Source organism: Thermobia domestica, chromosome 7 (genome assembly GCF_964235325.1).
Source record: "Thermobia domestica chromosome 7, izTheDome1.hap1.1, whole genome shotgun sequence".
NCBI classification, from domain to species: Eukaryota; Metazoa; Arthropoda; class Insecta; order Zygentoma; family Lepismatidae; genus Thermobia; species Thermobia domestica.
In genome coordinates this window covers 109,401,232-109,408,165 of record NC_137460.1, presented here as the reverse complement: position 1 = coordinate 109,408,165, position 6,934 = coordinate 109,401,232, and the positions used below count along the sequence as shown (strand labels likewise).

The 6,934-nt window shown below is 31.7% G+C and overlaps 1 long non-coding RNA gene across 1 annotated transcript; it reads left to right on the top strand.

Annotated features, from left to right (window-relative positions):
* Positions 1-2,690: 2,690 nt before the first annotated feature.
* Positions 2,691-6,151, top strand: LOC145688919 (uncharacterized). Its single transcript, XR_014132018.1, has 2 exons — positions 2,691-2,958; positions 5,330-6,151. It is a non-coding gene; the product is annotated as an uncharacterized LOC145688919 (long non-coding RNA).
* The last annotated feature ends 783 nt before the right edge of the window (positions 6,152-6,934 follow it).

Genomic DNA, 6,934 nt, shown 5'->3' with positions numbered 1-6,934 from the left:
GAGTTTTGGCGCTCGAAGTTCTTTCTTTCCGATATGTATAACCTCGAAGTATACTCCATCTTTGTTCAACTGGAACTTGAACCTTTAAGTTATTGATTAACTTCTCAATTTGCAATTAACATATGCGCAAAACTTTCTTTTCCTTCTCCCAATTCACTCTAATCAATAGTTCAGCTATTCAGTTTCATAGTCTAATACCGTTTTGTATATAATTGCAATATATTCGTCCTAGTACTGAGATAACATAGTTCATTTGTTTGCTCAAAATTATTAATCATTTTTAAAGCTACTGACATCTGTTCTATATAACAACAACATACACACTGCCCATAATTCGTGTATAAATGTCATTGGCGTATATACAGAGGTGCTGAAAGGTAGGAGAATGACAGGGAGTTTTGATGAGGATGGAATTTCTGTTTGAGGTAAAACAGATTCACAGAGTATTAAGGATATTTTATAACTAAGCCCCAAATTTTTGTTTTTACATATCTTTTCCTTTGTATGTACGAGGGTGAAAATCAGAAATGTTGGAAAATTACGATGTAAGGAACCACATAAATCAAAATCACTTTACATATTTTCCGTCTATACATATTTTTACATTTTGCTGACACATCCAGATAGTTTTTAATTAACTAACTAACTCCAAATAAAGAGACGGAATAAGGGAAACAATATGCCTTTCCTATACGCCTAGGGAAAAGATTTCATTTTCCATCTTTATTTAAGGCAGCAACAAGTAGTTAGAGTTCGATTCTATGAAAAAAAAAAAAAAAAACAACTAAAAAACTGACTACTGAGCGTAGGAAAAATGTGGGGTATTAATATTATTTGGGAGCATATATAAACTCTGCACAACTTAGCAAAGAAATACAATTTTATGTCATCCTGACTCATGTTTTCCCTGGTTTCCGTCAGTCTTACAAGACAAATGCTGTGATGGTACCTTGGTGAGTCCAGGATAGATACCTTCCCATATTCTTAGATAAAGTCCTCAGTGCGGTAACTAAGGTTTTCCCTCAGTCTCACCAGGCAAACAGTGGGATGGTATCTTATTAATACTAGGGTAAATTTCTTCCCTTATCCTTTACTCGCCAGTCGTTAAAAGCCTCGTTGCAATACAGCGTGAATTCCCCTACAACCAACTAGTCGTTAAAAGCCAATATATGATGAACTTGAACATAAAACAAGGCACTATTTTTTTCGCATCCAATTTTTTTTTTCAGTGTTGTCACATATGAAGAAGTCCTTTTCATGAATTGAAGAAACCTCTAAATGTGTTATTGTGTAATATTTTAATTTTATTTTCCTTTATTATTATTTACATTAACGTTCAATTACGTAAATAAAAATGAAAACGTTTTCTGGTGAAATTGGTTTGGAGCGTCAATCGAGCTACGTATATGGGCAACCATGAGTGACCTGGAAGGATAATATTGTCATCACTTTTGACAACAATTTTATTTTCGTTTATTTAACATAATAATATTTACATATTATTTCCACCAGGCAGTACAACTTGAATATCTGTAAATTACATCTTGTTATAATCTTTAAGACATATTTCTCATTTCTATACATATTTAAGCACAAGTAGTATTTTCTTTTTCGATATGTAGATACCAATAAATTGTTTAATCGCCATGCCTGTTTAGTTTATTCTGTACTGAGGAAGAAGAAGAAAGAAATTACATTTTGTAATGACTTGGTTGAATCATGTGCATGTCTCATTGCTAAGTATTATACAGCATAGGTTTCCACTTATAAGAAAAGTTTATTATTAAAAGGTTAATATTGCTTATAAATTTCTTTTCCTTTTGCAATACGTTACAAAATAAATGTCACCATCGTTGTGCAGACGTGTTACTTAAAATTATATTATTCTAGAGACATTTAACCACGTCTTTCACGTAGTAGTTTATAAGTGCTGTAAATCTGCATTGTTTTTATTATTATTATTATTATTATTATTATTATTATTATTATTATTATTATTATTATTATTATTATTTATTTATTTATTTATTTATTTATTTATTTAAAAACGTGAAAGTACGATGTAATCAATCGATGTAATCGATCTTCGATCAAAATTCTGAGAGATAAACTAGCGAAATCCTCGATTAGGAAGAATGACGTAAAGTAAGCTCCAGATTCACATAGTGTCATCTATGACTTAACTAAAATTTATTAGATAGATTATCTAATGTATTTAACGCTAATAATCAACAAAATAAGTATTTAGATACTAACTTTTCTTGTAAAAAAAACATTGAAATGATGATCATACCCAAATATATGTATACAATGTAAAATACACTAAAATGTCTACTTATATAGTAAAGAAAATGTGATAAATTTTGTAACTTCTAGTATGTTACTCATATGTACAAAATATAAGAACAGAAGAATGTACAGAATAATTAGCACATTAAGTAAGCTTTATTTTTAGGCTTATAGCGACAAAATTTACATTTTTACCGGTGTGGCTTTTTTCAAGAACCGACACCACATAAAAATCATATATTTTCGTTATTCCTACAGAACCAGAAGCGTACGCCGTAGCTACACCCCGTAGCTACACCGTTCATGTGTCAGTTATAATTGTAACCAATATTACGTAGAATTGATGATACAATAACTAAATTTTCAACAATTAGAGTAAAATGTATTGCTTTTATCATAGAAACCATATTAAACATACGATAATCGTCCTTCTACAACATAATATAAAAATTTGACTGTAAACCAAATATTTTAGAACAAAAATCGTTAAATGCATCAGAATTATGTAGAAGATATATTAAAGGATAACAATTTTGTCACTTTTTTTTTTACAATATGGACCGTCTCAGATACAGATTGACTCTTCTAACCAGAGAACTGAAAATGCGACAAAGTCTTGCCCTCAAATTAAAACAGCAGGCGAATAGCAGGAATTCACAAAGTATGTCGGTAAGTTAGTTTGTTTATTAGGCAAAGAAACAAAAGGATACTTTATGATAGAGGCACTTGTTAAAATATTGTTTTATGTCATCCTCTTTGATTAAAAATTAAGAGTACTGAAAACATCGTGTAAGTTCATTCTATTGTTTTCGTTGATAGAGTAAATGAACGATTATGAAGTACAGTTGATGAAATATTGAAGCAAAAGATAACAGTGAAACCCATACACCATATACAGTGTATTTGTTCATAACAAATTCCAAATGGAGCTGGCATTGTTCAAACGTGAGCTTTGCTCTAGAGGTAATTTAATAATGAATATGTACATAGTATCAGTCAATGAAACGATTTTAGTTATCAATTCAGTTCGTTATTTAAACTTGAGAACCGTAACGAAGAGTTACTGTCATGGGAAGTTGATTCCTTTTTCTGCAAATACAATTTCAGGTATATATACGGGGTGTAATATAAATACATGGCCAAAAGTGACGAGGTGATAGCGGGCATCCAAATAAGTAAAAATGTTCCTATAAACATGAGTCCGACGCCCCTACGTTTCCGAGATACAGGGTATTCAAATGTCGAGTCCCTCTAATGGCTTACTATAGGAAATGGAATCCAAATGTTCAATATTATAGAAATAATACAATCAAGTGGAATTATACCTGTGCAAATACATTTACACTAATATAGAGAATGAAACTAATCAACATTTGAGGTTGTCAGTGTTGCCAACCCGGTACAAAGTGTTACGTTTTCAAATAGCACTAGACGTCCACACGCTAGCATATGAGTCGTGACATCAAAATCTTCCTAAACATGTGGCAGATTCCGCTTCATTTTCGAAACACAAGGCGTCCAAGTGTGAAGTCAATTAACGGCTCACAACGGTTCATAGATCACAACTATTGCATGTTTCCAAAGATAAGTAATTGAGAAAGGTATTCGATTGAGGCCACAGCGTTCGTTTATACCACACATAAACTTCGGAAGAGAGTTTCCCGTGTTTGGGAACGTTTTGATATCAGTAATCATGTGCTAACGTGTAGACATCTAGTGCTATTTGAAACCATAATACTTTGTACCAGGTTGGCAACACTGACAACCCAATAACCTCAAATATTGATTAGTTTCATTCTCTATGTTAGTGTTAATATATTTGCACAGGTATAAATCCACTTGATTGTATTATTTCCTGTAATATTGAACATTTCCATTCATTTTCCCACAGTGAGCCATTGCAAGGACTCGACAATTGAACATCCTGTATCTCGGAAACGAAGCAGCATGGGACCCATGTTTATAGGAACATTTTTTCTTATTTGATGTCTGCAATTACCTCGTCACTTTTACTCATGCATTTATGTTATACCCTATATATATATATATATATATATATATAATGTAATTTATAATATATCAATGTATAATGCTAACAATTTATTGGTTGATCGAGGCGTAATGAGGGCGTCAGTGGCAAAGCTATTGGTTCCTGTCATAAATGGTGACATTATTTATTTGACAAACACTACAGGAATAATTCTAGGTGCACAATATAATAAATACCCATTTTCAAAATAAGCTTATTTTAAAATGCAAAAGGTATTAAAATAAATACTTAAAAGTATAAAACAGACAATATATTTTCATTATGGCATCTATAAAGAACAACCTTGGTACTGACACTATTTTATTAAGATTTGAAATCTGATTCTCTCGATGTTCGTATATACGTGTATAGGAATATTCAGTCATTCAAAATCAAAATCAAAATCTTCGGTTCCGAATCTCATTAATCTCAACTTTATTTCTAGCACACTCATCTTAAATAACGTTTCCTGTTTCTTGATTGCATTGTAAGTAATACAATTTTCCCTACAAACAAGATTTAAGGTGATTTTTGAAATCGTAAGCCTCTTTCTGCGAAAAATGGTAATAATTCTGAAAATTATTTTCGAATAATCTTTAGAAAATTATTATTATTAATTCTCTGAAAAACATCAGAAAAAAGGTCTTTTGCATCTTACTGAAGAAAGAACAAAAAGCAGAAAACCAGCACAGCTTAAACTTTGTCCATATATCAAGTCGTCACATTTGTAAAAATCAAGAATGATTGATTCATCATCTGACTAATTACGAAACAGTGAGTTTGTCCAATATATAAAATATAGAGAAGAAAGAAGCAGATAAAAGAATAAAGGAATTTTCTAATTTTCTTCTAATCAATTACGTCGACCTTTCACTTTTAAAGATTGTTTTATGACGTGAAAGTTGTTTTATGACGTGAAATCCGTACTTTCTTATTTTTAGTGTGTTTGTAGTTTCCTAAATATATTTCTACGAGTTTTATATATATATCAGCTGCGATATATCATTACAGGTAAAGAAACTGAAAAGTGGCTGGGTTTTGAAGTTGTTTACTCTCAAAATTTTGTTTATCATTTTCTTATATTTCTTCATGTTGAAACCTAACAGTGGAGAGCTCACAGAGAGTACCTTTCTGGATAGCCTGACTGAATTGAAATGTATTTTTCCTTCTCAACCAGAATCGACTTGGATTGCCATCACTAATGAGCTGCAGCCCATCCTTCGTGGCTGTTCACCACGACCAGCTCTTTTGCTTTTTGTTTTACCTCTGCACACAAGAGATACAGGTCGTCTTTTAGTCAAGTACCTCGCATACAAAATAGCTAATGCGCTGCGAGTAAGATGCAACGCTGAAATTGGATTCGTCCATGGGTCCAACTTTTCTAGCCTGCAGAATACAGGAGAGTTCTACAGAACTGCTCGATTGGGAGTTGGCAAGAAGGTCTTGTTGATTGAGGACATAGACAAACTTAATCTCTATGGAGGACTTTTGTTGTATACTGTTATCAATCCATTTGATGTTTTCTTGAGAGAGTCAGTTGTAATTCTCACAATGCATATCAGCAACCCACAGGCCATACCATACGACAAACTTATTGAAAGAGATACGTCATATCCTAAACAACTTGCTTGGTTTTTCTTAAAACAAAAATGGGGCAACTATATAAGCGACTTTTTCCTCGAACATATACTGGAGTTAGCTGACGACAATTCATTGTTTGTTGCGCCAGAAAATGATCTTGATTCTATAGCAAAACAAATTCGCACTCAAAAGATGATACTAAAATTGTAACAATTTATGTTGACATTAAATATGCTGTGTAAGTTTTGTCTATATTATTATTTTTATATATAGCATAAGTTACATTGATTATGGAGTTCATCTTTTTATATGTGAAATTAAATCATTTTGCATAGACGAAAAGCAGGCATTTTTTTAATAATTGCTTGTCTCTGCTATCACAAGTATTGTATTTAACTCAAAAATGTCAACTAAATTTTAAAGAAGTTCAACTTTTAGTTTTACAAAAATTGAGACAATTATGTGAAATTCCCCAATAGAAATCCCTTTTTCTGGATTTCTAACTCCGACGATACAAAAGCGAAGTACACACTGATTTTAGATTGACTTGTAAATACGTTTCTTACTTATTGTCAACGAAAGAGATGGGTTTTATTATAAACGCAATTTACTATCATTTTTATCAAAATACAGATCAAAATACCTCTAAAAATCTGTACTTTTGTAATAAAATATAATGCATGAGATATCTACAAATGATATCTTTACACGTATTTATATAAGGTATCTGATAATTCTACATCATAGCAGGTATTTACCTTCGGGTAGTATATCTTATATTTCGGAAGTTGTAATCAGCATCTTTTGGAATTTCTTCAACCACAATTAACACAGATGTTTTGTTTATGCCGTATTACATATATAATTTTTCTTCAACAGTTATTTAATTGGATATGCGGGTAAAGACCATCTGAACGGGATGCACATTATCTCTATAATCTTCAGAAATACTCTGAATAATTAGTTTGGTTTCTCATTCAGCAAGTCACTATCGCACTTCAGATCTCTTCACAAGTAATTCAACAAGCTTTCTCT